The 14,732-nt window shown below is 43.4% G+C and overlaps 1 protein-coding gene across 4 annotated transcripts in view; it reads left to right on the top strand.

The window, feature by feature from the left end:
• SLC35F3 (solute carrier family 35 member F3) overlaps positions 1-14,732 on the top strand; it is a 152,707-nt gene that overhangs the window by 65,460 nt on the left and 72,515 nt on the right. Inside the window, exon 1 of one of the 4 annotated variants that reach the window (XM_064158555.1) lies at positions 975-1,004. The exons of the other annotated variants lie outside the window; for them this stretch is intronic. The gene's annotated coding sequence lies outside the window, so the exon portion shown is untranslated. Of the gene's footprint in view, positions 1-974; positions 1,005-14,732 lie in introns of those variants that run through there. 4 annotated transcript variants of the gene reach the window in all.

Here is a 14,732-nt window from a genome sequence, read left to right on the forward strand (position 1 = left end):
AACGATGGGGCCTCAACTATCTCCTTGGGCAACCTGTTCTAGTGCTCCACTGACTCCACGGTAAAGATCTTTCTCCTAACACCCAACCTAAATCTCTTCTCTAGTTTAAAACCACTGCCCTTCATCCTGCCACTTCAGGCCTTTGTAAACAGTCCCTCTTCAGCCTTCCTGTTGGCCACCTTTAGGTACTAGAAGGTTACTATTAGGTCTCTGTGGAGTCTTCTCTTCTCCAAGCTGAAATCAGAGCACGTTTCTGGCTTCTTGGTAGATGTCTCTGCATAACTTGCAAACTGTTGTTCATGATGAAATGTTACAAAATCTTACTGCTGACTTCTATTCAGTAATGATTTGTATATAATTTTGTTACATATTTCAACTTGATCTCCAAAAACACCAAGCAAAAATATTTCTCTTTATCCAGTCTGTAAAAAAATAAGCTAAGCTGACAAATGTGAGAAAGGCAAAGGAAAAAAAATACAAGGAAAACAGAACTGCCCAGACTCACAGATCACTTGCTGTGCAATTTAATATTCAAGATGACTGCAAATAGACCTGTTCTCATCTCCATCCTTTTCCTCTTGATTTCTCTCCCTTCTCCACCATATCCACCTCTTTCTCTCCTGCACAATACATTTCCCCCTTTTTTTTCCCCCAAACTCATAACACCTGGGTTCTGTTGGAGTCTCCTCCCACCCCAGGTGTCACCACTTTGCCCTCCCTACCCACTCCCCTTTTCAATCTGGGTCTTGTTGGAGTCTCCTCCCACCCCAGGTGTCACCACTTTGCCTCAATCTGGGTCTTGTTGGAGTCTCCTCCCACCCCAGGTGTCACCACTTTGCCCTCCCTACCCACTCCCCTTTTCAATCTGGGTCTTGTTGGAGTCTCCTCCCACCCCAGGTGTCACCACTTAGCCCCCACCCACTCCCCTTTATAAGCGGCCCCAGGAAAGGCAAGCCCCAAGCTTGCCCATTGTGGGCAGAAGGATCCTCCTCGGATCGTCACTGGTGAGTGCTCTGTGGTGCCTCACTGGGTGAATGGTGGAGGGGATTCAAAGGCCGGGGGGCCTGGTGGGCCCCCCGGCTAGGTAGGGCTAGGCCTGATGATTGCTCTGACATTGCTCACAGGTGCTGGGTAGGCTTCCTTAGGCTGAGTTTCTCCATGTTGAGTTGCTTCTTTCAGCTCACTGAGGATGACCTGGAGTACTCGGCTGAACCTATACCAGATCATGGAGGAACACATCCAAGCAAGTCTTGAATATCTCCAAGCCTCTTCCAGTGTTCTGTCACTCTCACAGTCAAAAAATTCTCCTTTGTGTTTACTTGAAAATTACGGTATCAGTTATGCTAGGAGAGGAAACACATGACATGTTCAGCTACTATCTGCCAGAACCCCCAGGTCCCTCTGTGCCTGGCTGCTCTCCAGCACTCTGTCCCCAGCCTGTAGTGCTGCTTGGGGTTGTTGTGGCCAATATGTAGAACCCTGCACTTGGCCTTGTTCAGTCTCACCACATTGGCCTCTGCCTACACATCCAGCCAGTCAGAGCTCTCTCACTCTCCAACAGATCAGCACCCACTCCTAGCTTGGTGTCATCTGCAAACTTACTGATGCTGGTTTCAATCCTCTTCTGACTACCAAGGAACTAGGAAAACCAAGAGACATTATTACACTGTCCCATAACAGCTTCAAATATAGCCTAAACCACAGAAAGAATCCCCCAAGATGTATTCTAGTGAAGGATGGTGCTCTAAATAATGGCAAACAAAACCAGGAAGAGAAGCAGAAAACAGCAGCCTGTAGTGTCAAGAGTGCTCTAGCAGCATGGCAGCTGTGGCTTTCTGGCCATGGAGTTGGCTGTGACAGCCAAGATGTCCTTCAGGCAGCAATCCTTGTCCATGGAATGGGTCTCCAAAACTGCCTAGCAGAATAGGCAGGTTAGATTGCTACTGATTTGCTTTGGGAGCTCTCCTCCAGTTTACAGTCAATTTTAGGTCAGGGATTACCTTCCATCAGATCACCATAGCCGTTTCTGTGCCAAGTCTCTGCTTATGTGCCTCTGCAGGAACAACAGCCACACTTGACCACAGCAAACATGAGGTGCACATAGTAATACTGCAAGCAGAACATCTTGTCTTAGCTGTAAAAATCATATCTGAGACAGCCAAATCAGGATGATCTTGATGTGATAGTAGCAACTAGCTAAAATGGCTGAGTGAGGAGGACAAGCCCCTTCATACTTGTGCATTTTGGTGACTTAAGAGCCCAATTCCATTGCTTTGACAGAGAAGTTTTAGCAAAGACAGAGCAGTAGTTTCTTGCCTTTAAGTTAAGGGTCAAGATGAATGCATGAGATAGGCCAGGTCTTAAACACACAGTAAGTCACTGTTCAGTACTTCACTGGTTCTAATAACGACTTTTTGCTCATTTTCATGCAGCAGCTATGTGTGATCTCCAAGACATCATGAAGAAGCACATAAAGCCAGATGAAGTGTCAGTAGAATTACCTAAATAAATATTTCAGGACTTTTTCTCTCTTGTCTCCTGCTTAAGCAAAATGACAGTGAGTTTTCTTGTAGAATCATCTACAAATAATGCATCTTTATTTTACAATGCATTTTAAGATGTCATATGTACAGGTTACAAGTATGATGTTCTGAATGCCTAGGCATTTTCCATAGAGTTGCCATATAATTATTTTATATGGAGATGAAGTGTCAGTTGTTCACAGATGATGCAAGCCTGGCCTCTTTAATCCCATTCTTTCATTCTTTCAACCTCTACTGAAAACCTTCTGCACTTTCCAGAACTCCCAACATTCCAATTCCCTGCTGAAAAAAATAGTGACTTTATCAAATGCTTCCTGCTCTAAGACATTTTCTTTTCTGCTACAATTCCACAGAGTTCAGTAGGAATGGTGAAAGACCTGGAACAAAAACCATTTGAGGAGAGGCTGAGGGAGCAGTGGTTGTTTAGCCTGCAGAAGAGGAGGCTGAGGGGTGACCTCATTGCTGTCTACAACTACCTGAAGGGATGATGTAGCCAGGTGGGGGTTGGTCTCTTCTCCTAGGTGAACAGCAACAGAACAAGGGGACACAGTCTCAAGTTGTGCCAAGGGAAGTCTAGGCTGAATGTTAGGAGGAAGTTCTTGCCAGAGGGAGTGATTGGCATTGGAATGGGCTGCCCAGGGAGGTGGTGGAGTCACCATCCCTGGAGGTGTTGAATAAAAGCCTGGATGAGGCACTTAGTGCCATGGTCTAGTTGACTGGCTAGGGCTGGGTGCTAGGTTGGACTGGATGATGCTGGAGGTCTCTTCCAACCTGGTTGATTCTATGAATAGACCAACCAAGCATTTGGTGAGTTATCCAGGCCAGGAGTGATATTTGCAAAGGTATCAGCAGTAGCCTCTCTGTTGGCTGCTGTGGATTTTATATCCCACTCTTAAAACCAGACTGCAGATACCACACACCTGAGTGTCAGCATACATAGTTCACATGGTAGGCTTGTGCAGATACACTCAGAAAAGTCAGGACATCTCCTTGTGCAAGTAACAAACTGAACTTCCAAAAGGGGAGAATGGAGCCTTTCAGATCCACTGAAATTCTTTGATCACGTTCACAGAAGTCACAGAGAGAGAAGTACTTTCTGACAAATACCTGAAATCACTGTGATAGCAATCTTGAGGTCTTCACCCAGAATGGATGAGCAAGGACTTGTGATTATAGAGCTCCCAAGTGTCTGAGCATGCACATATCACTCCCCTAATTCTTGCAAGAGGCTTGCAGCTATGCCAGGTACCTGTGCATGGCCTGGATTGCTGAGGGACAGCTGTCACAAAGGAGGTTTCTAACGATGGTGTGAGATGCCTTTGCAGTTTTGTGTAACTTATTTCCACATATAACAGTTCATCCACAGCAGTCCACCTTTTCCTTACCTCCTGTTCCAAGCCATGTCTTAGTTTGCAGGCATCCAGAGTCTGACTGTAGTACTACCTTTATTTGAACCTTTAGTTGCATCTCTCATGAGGTTTGAAGGACAGACAGGCATAAAGTGAATGAAAGTGAGTGTTGCCTAGCACAGTAATAGGTGTCATTCCTGATCATAAACCTGAAAACATAATTATAAAGAAGAATGTTTTAAAAAGGAGGATGAGATAAACCCAAAGAAAGTTGTAAAATGTTCTTAACAGCTTCTAAACTTTTTCTGAGACAGCTGTTGTAGCTGAGAGCTGATCAACAGATCCAGGATGCTGCCTTGTTGGTTATAATAAATTGTGGGCTGTCTGTACACAGCCAGAATTGGGTTTGTTGACAAAGACTTTAAAGATCATTTAGTCCAACCACTCTCTAACTGTACCAAGGCTGGTGCTAAACCATGGCCCTTGGCACCACATCTCTGCCCCTTTGAAATAACTCCAGGGATGGGCATTTAACGACTTTGCTGGGCAGCCTGTGCCAGTCTTTGACAACCCTTTCAGTGAAGAAGTTTCTTCTGAGGCCCAACTTATACCTCCCCTGTGGCCACTTCCTCTCATCCTGTCACTTGCTCCTTGGGAGGAGAGACCAACCTCCTCCTGGCTCCAGCCTGCTTTCAGCAAGTTGGGACAGCCTAAAGTCCCCCCTCAGCCTCCTTTTCTGCAGGCTGAACAACCCCAGCTCCCTCAGCCTCTCCTCACAAAACCTATTCTCCAGATTCTCTTTAATCTGCATCACAGAGGTGCCTGGCTGCAGACAGCTTCCTCCTGACCTACTGCAGCCTCTATGTTGGAGTTTTCCTAAGAGTTAAGAACAGTCAGGATGACAATGTGTATCAATCACATGTCAAAGCAATTCTAGGACTCTCTTAATAACCCATTTAGGGATTGAAAAAAAAAATAAATCCATTATTTTATCTGCAGCCTGGCCTGGCTGCAAATGTGCTTGAAACATTGTAATGGACATAATGAAAGTGCTTGCAATATTGTTCAAGTCTGTCTAGGTCGAACTGTGCAAATCCTCTCATCATAGGAGAGGTGACTTTTTACAGTAGTCATATCCTGCTCATTACATTGCAGCCTCTTGCTGGCTCAAACAGAATGATTTGTGATGTGAACATTGTCTCCTTTCTGTAGGAAAATGGGATTTACTTATTATGAAAGGCAATACCTGTATATCATTTTAGTCTTACAAATGGGCCACGGGGATGAGCAGAGGGCTGGGGCTCTGCTATGAGGACAGACTGAAAGAGTTGGGGCTGTTCAGTCTGGAAAAGAGGTGACCTTCCTGTGGCCTTCCAGTATTTGAAGGGGGCCTACAAAAAAGAGGGGGGGGGAACGGACTTTTTAGGCTATCAGGGACCAACAGGACTAGGGGGAATGGAGCAAAGCTGGAGGTGGGGAGATTCAGACTGGATGTGAGGAGGAAGTTGTTGAGCATGAGAGTGGTGAGAGCCTGGAATGGGTTGCCCAGGGAGGTGGTTGAGGCCCCATGTCTGGAGGTGTTTTAAGGCCAGGCTGGATGAGGCTGTGGCCAGGCTGCTCTAGGGTAGGGTGTCCCTGCCCATGTCAGGGGAGTTTGAACTAGATGATCCTTGTGGTGCCTTCCAACCCTGACTGATTCTATGATTCTATTCTCTGTACTTACAAGAAAGATACAGAGCCAGCTCTCCACCTCTATCTCACTTAACATGAAAACCATTCAAATGCAACTTAGTGTTTTGAGTTTGTTCTTTCTCTGACTGTTGTCACAGCTATTGGGAGCACTCATCACATTAAGTCAGACCACTACATTTAATGAAAGAGTGTTCTAACAGTATTTCTGTATTCTGAAGTGAAGTAGCACAATTCCCTGAAGCTATAAATTCATAATTTATTTCATTACATTTCGCTGTTGTGGCCAGTTTTGGACAACCTGTCATGGACCAGCTTCAGCAGGGAAAAGACTGGAGTTATAGAGGAGCTCTGGAATGAAGAGAGGGTGGAAAGGCAAAAGCGTTTCATTTGAAGGAGTGTTAAATAGTAGAGAGCAAGGTGAGAGCAGATGAAACAAACAAAACAAAATGGTTTAGAGACCATGTTTCAGACTTTTCCTGTTTGAATTTTCTCAGGAAAAAAAAAATCTTGATTATTTACCCAGTGAAACAGATAGGCAGCAGCTGTGAAACCGGGAGTTGTATCCTCCACATGGAGCAAACTAACCCTGAAGGACTCCTGCAGTGAAAAATATCTTGAGATAGTAAGTTCTGCAGGACTTGGGAGAGAATGGGACTTTCTGGGTGGAGTTAGGCTGCTACTGCCAACAATGTCAACTGACAGAACGGAAAGTGTGTGCTCTAGGGTTATATCACAGAGATGACGTGGGAGGGAGGCTAATCAGTATGAGTAAAGTACTGGTGTACACACTCAGCTTTAAATATCTGCTTAAACCCACTTAGCAAATCACTTTGTAAGCAGATACAGAGCTTTGAAAATGTCAAGTCAGTTGAAATTGAAGCTTCCTTAGTTGGCATTTTGATTGTGTGCCTGGACACTTTTCCATAGCGTGAGGCCTGGGATTGAAACTTGCTGAGGAGTAATGTCATCAGGAAGAATACTATCCATGAAATTATAAACCAGGCAATATAGCAGAAAAACCCATCACTCATATTTATCCAAAGATGTAACATTTAAAACCAGTCCTCCCACTGCCATTTCCCTGGCTTCAGCTAATGAAACATTCAGCTTACTAATATATCCAGTTATTCCTGGTCAGCTTCCCATGTTACTGACATGGGAAAGAAAAGTGGATGACTTACAATATGTAATTATAATAGAGATTACTTTGTGCTATGCTCACTTTCCTTTATTCTTGTGAATCTGAGGGACAGTTCAAGTCATTCTTGGGATCTATGGCAAGCCCCTGAGGTTCCTTCACATTGGAGTATATGCTGAAAGTCTGAAAAGAGGAACAAAACCACAATAAAATAGGCCCTTGGTTGAAATTAGTAATAAACCATTCTGATGCATTCTTATATTTTATGTATTTTCCAGTTACTTTTCATTTTACACTCAGGTATATTTTGACAAGTCCTTATTCGGCTTCTCTCTTAGGCTTTGAATTCTCATAATCTTCCTTAGTGCTGAACAGCAAAAAACAAATCCTGCAAACCCAGAGGATCTTCTCTGTTCCCTTTCATCATCTGTATTATTTGTAGCAGAAGTAGCAGTGATTCTAATTATAGAAATTCTGTGGTCATTAACATTTTATAAATCATCTGTTTCTTCTCTCAGATGGTCCTATTCCAACAGCAAAGAGTCCCACATTCCCCTCTATTACTGACAAATGTTTGAGAATTTGTCGTTCTGCAGCCAGTGGAATTGCAGAGAGCCTCCTCTGCCCCATTTGCTATATTCACAGCTACCACTTTTCTCTTCTCTCTTTTTTTAAAATGCAGCTTGTTAATGGTTCTATGCAATATGTAAGCAGGCAGGAGAAAAACATAATCACAGAATCAACCAGGTTGGAAGAGACCTCCAAGGTCATCCAGTCCAACCTAGCACCCAGCCCTGTCCAGTCACCTAAACCATGGCACTAAGTGCCTCATCCAGTCTTTTCTTGTGTTATAAATGATAGAGTATGTGCAACAGTTGCACTCACTTCTGCCAGGCAACCAGCAACAGAACAAGGGGACACAGTCTGAAGTTGTGCCGGGGGAGGTCTAGGCTGGATGTTAGGAGGAAGTTGTTGCCAGAGAGAGTGATTGGCATTGGAATGGGCTGCCCAGGGAGGTGGTGGAGTCGCTGTCCCTGGAGGTGTTCAAGAAAAGCCTGGCTGAGGCACTTAGTTGATTGGACAGGGCTGAGTGATAGGTTGGACTGGATGATCCTGAAGGTCTCTTCCACCCTGGTTGATTCTATGATTCTATAAAATGCAGCATAGTTCATAGATATATTGAGGGTGCAATTCTTGCCAGGAAGGGTGGCTCCATCTTGGATGAGGAAAAGGAATACAGCCTGCTGGCTATCCTCATCTCCATCTTCCTCTCCCGGCTGCAGATGCTGCTGTTGGTGCTGGCCATGTTGCACTCCAGCTGGTTCTGGAATGGGTGCCAGTGACTCTGCATACTCAGACATATTCCTCTCATGGTTAGCTCAGGTTGTCCCTTACCTTCTAGACGATGCTTAGCATGATATAAGAGGAGACTTGCATAACATAGTTGTGTATGTTGAACACATATTCAGGTTTGGTCACTAACATATTAAGGGGTGTTAATATTAAAATGGCAGCTAATTAGGCAAAGGTCTTCACTAGGGCACTCTGGCCCTCCAAATCTATTTTGAAGTTGGATGTTTACGTTGTTTTAGCCTTACTTCATGATTTTTAGCCTAAACAAGGCTGCCTTATCAGCATAAGACTCCTGCCTTCAGGTCTTCGTCAGGCCAGCTTCACAGATCTTTAACACAAACACCTGCTGATTGTAAATGACCTTGGTCCCAAAGTGTGCTAAATCCAATTACATTCCTGTCCCACAGTAAGCGAGGCAGGTATCCCACAACAGGGTTTTTTTTCACTTTGCATGCAAAGACCCAGGAAAGGAGTGGTGGGTGGGAATGGACTACACACACCACAGTGTGTATATATGTATCCAGTGAATGGAGGCTTCTCAACACTGCTTCTCATGGTAATCAATGATTAAATCATGTGATGAACACATGACATTACTGTTTATGGATGAGATGGTTAATATTCTTCCTGCTTAGCAGCAAAATATGACAAAGTTCTGTTTGGTAAGATATGGGTTGATAAGGATGTAGTGATATAAAGTAAATTAGTTTGGCTCACTGCTAACATACTTGCAATGGTCAGATTGAATGTCATTAGCAAGGCTTCACTAAGAAATAATAACTGTTGGAGCAGTTGTATGATCCTCTACAAGATAAAGAAGGCTGCTTGTTTAAGCAAAAGTACTTAATCCTGTCTTGCTGCTTAGGGATTTAGACTTTTAGCAATAAGACATTAACTGGCAGTTAAATTGAATGAAGCTTAATGTAGGTGGTATAGATTGACTAAAGTGCAGCTCATTTTCTTATCTTTATGTATATTATATGCTACCAGAGGGCGGGGAGCAGGATTAGAACTCTTTAAAACACATTGCATTAACCTATCTGAAGTGGTATTATTATTATTCCTGGTTTACATACATTGAAAGATAGAAATCAAGGGCCATGGTTCATCTAAATGTGTTTCTCTAAATGTTAGAGCTGCCCTGTGGGGGATTTCTTTGTAATACTTCTGCAAGTAATGGAAAGAGGTTGGCCCAAGCGGTGCTCACGTGGATCCTGTCCAGAAAGCAAAGAACATTCTTATTTTCAAAAGCAGTTTCCAAGTCAATCTTTACACTCCTATAATAATGAAATGGGTGCAAGGTATCTGTGACTGTCTGTCTGAATGCTCTTTTGGACTGAAATCTATTGTGTTTATCTCAGTAAAGCCAACTTGCACTTCAAACATTTGCCTTGTTAGCATTTCATGTCCTCCATTTCTGTCGCCTTAATTGTGTCAATAAGCTCCGTGTGCTTCTGTCTGTCTTCTGACCTTAGATTATCTTCATCTGATACCCTGTTTGCTTTGTCAGATAGAAAAATACTATTCAAAGAAATGTCTTCCACAAATATACCTTCTATGACCTTATTTTACACAGTGATTATATGAGGAGCTCTTAAATGCTGGGATGACGAATCTATTCTGGGTTCCTGGTTAAGAAAACCAAGCATCTCCTCCTCCTTGATTGGCAAGAACTTATCTCCAGCTTAGTCATGCAGTGGTCTTAAATATATGTAGATTTAAAGCTGTGTCTTGATTCTTTCATCTAACACAGGCAAGCCCTCTGGGCATGATTCTGCACCTCTACTCACAGCTTTCCTTTTGCATTTGAACAATCTGGAAAGGAGTAGAAGATGAGCTTTCATAGGGGAAAAATGAATCCAAGGAAAAAGCTTGTCAATTCTCATGTATATATAATCTTGTGCCTGGAGAGCATATATGGTTTTTCCATTAGGATTTCTAAAGTTCCTTTAAATGCACTAGCTATACTGTATATAGTGATTAAAGGCATCAGCAAATAGGACCTGGGAAGCCTTATAACCTCCCAGTCTCCTGTAAATGCATTTGCTTACTGATTTTCTGTTTGTTATGTGCTTTTGTTGTTTTAATCCTCTCTAGAAAGTCAATCATGGAAAAGTGCAATTAATTGGGGAAAGACTGAGCAGAAATCTTGTGTTTACTTCTGGTGAAGTGTTGACATATTCCTAGAGGTGTCTGAAACAGCTAAAGACCCTTGACTCAGTCTAGAGCTTTATTTTTTAGGTCTCCATGAGCAATACTCAGTTTGACATTTTGCACTGGAAATGCTAATCTCCAAAACAGGTTTAAATTGACACTGAAGAGTTCTTTCTTTGCAGTGTTTAACTACGTGTTTCAGCTATTACTAATTTACAAGATGTTTTATGCATATTTAGTCAGAAAAATATTGCTTGGCCTTTGTGCTATTTATTTCCCTTGAGTGGTATGGGGCTTACACCTGTGTATGGGGGACTCTGCACTGTATTGCTGAAGGCTTTAGACCAGTCTATGAAAGAAAAGCAGTTGAAGAAGTATATGCTGCTGCATGAATTATTACACTTATCTGAACAACAAGGTCCCAGCAACATTTGCCTCCTGCCTGTAGCTGCAATAAAAAGTATTTGTAATTTTAGTCACTTAGATCAAAATTCAAGTGATTTGTTGATATCAACAGAACTCTAGGACAGACTTATAGCACCATTTTATATACACTTGGAGGAACACTGATGGAAATGATACGCACAGCATAAATCTGCTTTCCCACTTCTTCACAATTCAGTGTAACTTTAACCTGATATCCAAACCTGCATCTGCTGCAGGTGGGAGAGGGAAGAGGAGCTCAAACATTCCCCTCAAGGGGAAAGTTAAATTGTTCCACATCTGGGATCATGATTCTGCCATCAGTGCAGCAGCTGGAGCTAGCCTAATGAATGTTCAGTGCAGCTGAGAGGGAGATGTATAGGACTTCCCTTGCTCTCACAAGTCCCTTATCCTTCCATCGTGCAGGTATCTGTCCAGTCCCTAGAAAAGATGCCTAATCTTACTGTGACACCAGAAGCTGATCCTAAGACCATAGGGCACCAGCTAGGGAGCCTCAGATAAAGTGCCCGCTACTCCTACTTCAAAGCCATGTGCCACCCATGTGGCACAGTGAATACTCCTGTGGCTGTATCAGACAGGTTTGCCTGACATGACAAGAGGGATACAAATCAGCTGGATTCTCCAAAAACTTTTTTCTGGTGGCCATGGTGAAAGGATCAAACTTCAGCTAAAGAACAAGTTGCAAGTCTCTTCGTACAATGATACATGTTAAGCCCAAGCAACACATTACAAGAAAAGGAGCCTCACTGTAGTAGAAATTTATGCTCTTGATAGCCTGACTTTGGTGAAAGCAGGATCTGGTGAATTTCCACTCTCCATCTAAAGCACACATGGAATTTCCCCACATTAAGAAAATGCTTCAGTTTTTCTTAGTCAGAGTATGCTTTGTATTTGTGGTCTGATATTTGCTGATTTACTGTCCATCTGTCTCTGGCTTCTCCTGTCTGACAGCCCTTGCTTTCCTTCTCTATCTTGGATATTTCTGCCCAATGCTTTACCCTCTCTTTTATTTCCTATGGATTCACAGCTCCCTACTTTTACTCTCTAAGTTATTTGATTTTAATTTATCTATTTTTAAAGTTTACTCTCGTTTTTACTTGTTTTATTATTGCTATTTTATCAGCAATGACAGTTCCATCGTGTAGTGCATGGAGTGCAATGGCAAAGTTCCCATTAGTTCAAAAGAAAATTGACTGAGTCATGGGAATGTAAAACTTTGTACATAATCTTATTACAGATGCCCCTGGTACAGTTAATTAATGATCCAGATTCATTCCCCAAAAGCATTAACCAAATCCTGCCTAGAAGTTGAGGGATTAATGATAAGCAGCAGAAAGTCTTTATAAAGAGCTGTCTTCTTATTGTGTGGAATTCAGGGCTCAGAGCATAGAATGACACATCGTCGGTGCTCACAGCCATTGTCATGTAAACATGACACTTCAAGTTCCAGCTCCAGCATCGTCCCTCTATTAACAAAATCTTCACAGATTTACCAGTTACTGGCTAGCAAGAGATGGCAAGAAGCTGTTATACCTGCTTTCTTCTTGTACTGCAAGAGAGAACCAGAAAAGACACACCAGTGGACAGTCATGTCCCAAGGAAATCTCTGCAATATGTAGATTTCCAGCTCCTGAAAGTTGGTAGAAAATCAAAGAGGCAAAAGATCAAAGTTGTGCATAGAATCAACCAGGTTGGAAGAGACCTCCAACATCATCCAGTCCAACCTAGCACCCAGCCCTGTCCAGTCAACTAGACCATGGCACTAAGTGCCTCAGCCAGGCTTTTCTTCAACACCTCCAGGGATGGCGACTCCAGAACCTCCCTGGGCAGCCCATTCCAATGCCAATCACTGTCTCTGGGAAGAACTTCCTCCTAACATCCAGCCTGGACCTGTACAACTTGAGACTGTGTCCCCTTGTTCTGTTGCTGGTTGCCTGGCAGGAGAGACCGACCACCACTTGGCTACTCCACTAGTGACAAACAGCAGTAACAATACCTTCACCCTCTGTGCTAGTGAGAAATTCATCCTTCTTATTGAGTGATAAATAGTAAATCTGCTGTATATATGCAAAGTGCTTAATAACAGTAATGCTTGGCTGTTCTCAGGACCTTTCTGCATAAAATCTCAAGAGCACAGTAACAAAGTAGCTGTTATGTCCCGGGGTACTCAGAAGTGACTTGTGCCAAAAACTTGACTCCTGCCCTGTGTCACGATAATGTCAGTGTCTGAAGTGGAGCGTAAGCACTTCTCCTGCTTGTAGCACACTGCAGTAGGTACTTCTAGCTTTTGTAACAGGCATTCCCACCCCCTTCTCTTTTCCCTGGAGATGTTCAAGAAAAGACTGGATGAGGCACTTAGTGCCATAGTCTAGTGGGTTGGGCTGGGTGCTAGGTTGGACTGGATGATCTTGGAGGTCTCTTCCAGCCTGGTTGATTCTCTGACTCTATGATTCTGTCTGAAGGCAGATACTCTTCTTGTCAGCAGACTTATGTTACTGTCTCATATTATAATAAAATAATTGTGGCCCAACGTTATTAATATACTTAAGAGCAGTTGAAAGAAGAGCAAGAGCAGAGGCCCCTGAAGAAGGAAGTAGTAGACAGTGAGTTCAAGAGAAAGCAATTAGCTTCTCCAAGAGTGGGATACTGGAGTGATGAGGATTGTAGGGTAGGGAGGACATAATTACAAAGCACTTGGTGATAAAAGGTTCACCTGGTATAACATCTTTTAAATAACACTGGCGCTGGAAGGAGGAGCTGAGTGTGCCAAGCAGAATGCTCTCTCTGAGGGCAATCAGCACAGCTACTCACTTTAGGCATTTCAGTGAGAGGTCCCGGGGGAATTAACCTGTTTCTTCCAGCCTGCTCTGCCGGACTTCTCTTGCAGATGCTGTAAGGAAGTAGGGCACTCTTGGAAAATCTGGGGAGAGGCTGGGTATGATTTTTCATCCTCATCTTGAATTCTGGGAATCACACCAACAGCATGCATATACAGCAACTTAAATTGCAGAGCAAAGAGCGTGAGGGGTGCACAGCTTCTGGACAGCTACAGCAAATTTCATAGCATCATAGAATCAGTCAGGGTTGGAAGGGACCACAAGGATCATCTAGTTCCAACCACCCTGACATGGGCAGGGACACCCTAGATCAGGCTGGCCACAGCCTCATCCAGCATGGCCTTAAACAGCTCCAGGGATGGGGCCTCAACCACCTCCCTGGGCAACCCATTCCAGACTCTCACCACTCTCATGCTCAACAACTTCCTCCTCACATCCAGTCTGAATCTCCCCACCTCCAGCTTTGCTCCATTCCCCCAGTCCTGTCACTGCCTGATAGCCTAAAAAGTCCCTCCCCAGCTTTTTTGTAGGCCCCCTTCAGATACTGAAGCCACAATAAGGTCACCTGGGAGCCTCCTCTTCTGCAGACTGAACAGCCCCAACTCCTTCAGTCTGTCCTCATAGGAGAGGTGCTCCAGACCTCTGATCATAATCGTGGCCCTTCTCTGGACATGCTCCAGCATGTCTTCATCCTTCTTGTAATAGGGGTTCCAGAACTGGATGCAGTACTCCAGGTTGGGGTCTCACCAGAGCAGAGTAGAGGGGGAGCTTTGAAGCTATAACTTGTGAGGTCTAAGACATCTCTAAAGATCCTGGTACTAGCTATTAGGGTTGTGAAGGACATTAAAAGAAACAAAAAGAATCTACATCCAAATGTTTGGGGTTTTTATTGTGTGCATAACTTCCTAAGTGCATGTAGCATTCAGTTCATAGTGAAAGCTTTTAATTATTAGCACTGGGTGAAATTTGACAAAGGAAAGACATGAAAGGGGAAAAGACAACAGGAATTTTAAAATGTAGTAAAATAGATACTGATGTTAAAAAAAAAAGTAAGAAGAAAGAAAAAGTAGAGAGTTTACAGAGGAGAACAGGGGGAAATGTAATTATTTACAGTGTTTCAAATCAGTCTTCCTGGTAAAAGGGCAACACAGGAATTGTTATGGATCTGCTGGCTCTTGTATATCTTTGGATTTTAGGTAGGCAGCAGCTTTCTTTCTGGAGA

Source organism: Pogoniulus pusillus, chromosome 18 (genome assembly GCF_015220805.1).
Source record: "Pogoniulus pusillus isolate bPogPus1 chromosome 18, bPogPus1.pri, whole genome shotgun sequence".
NCBI lineage: Eukaryota > Metazoa > Chordata > Aves > Piciformes > Lybiidae > Pogoniulus > Pogoniulus pusillus.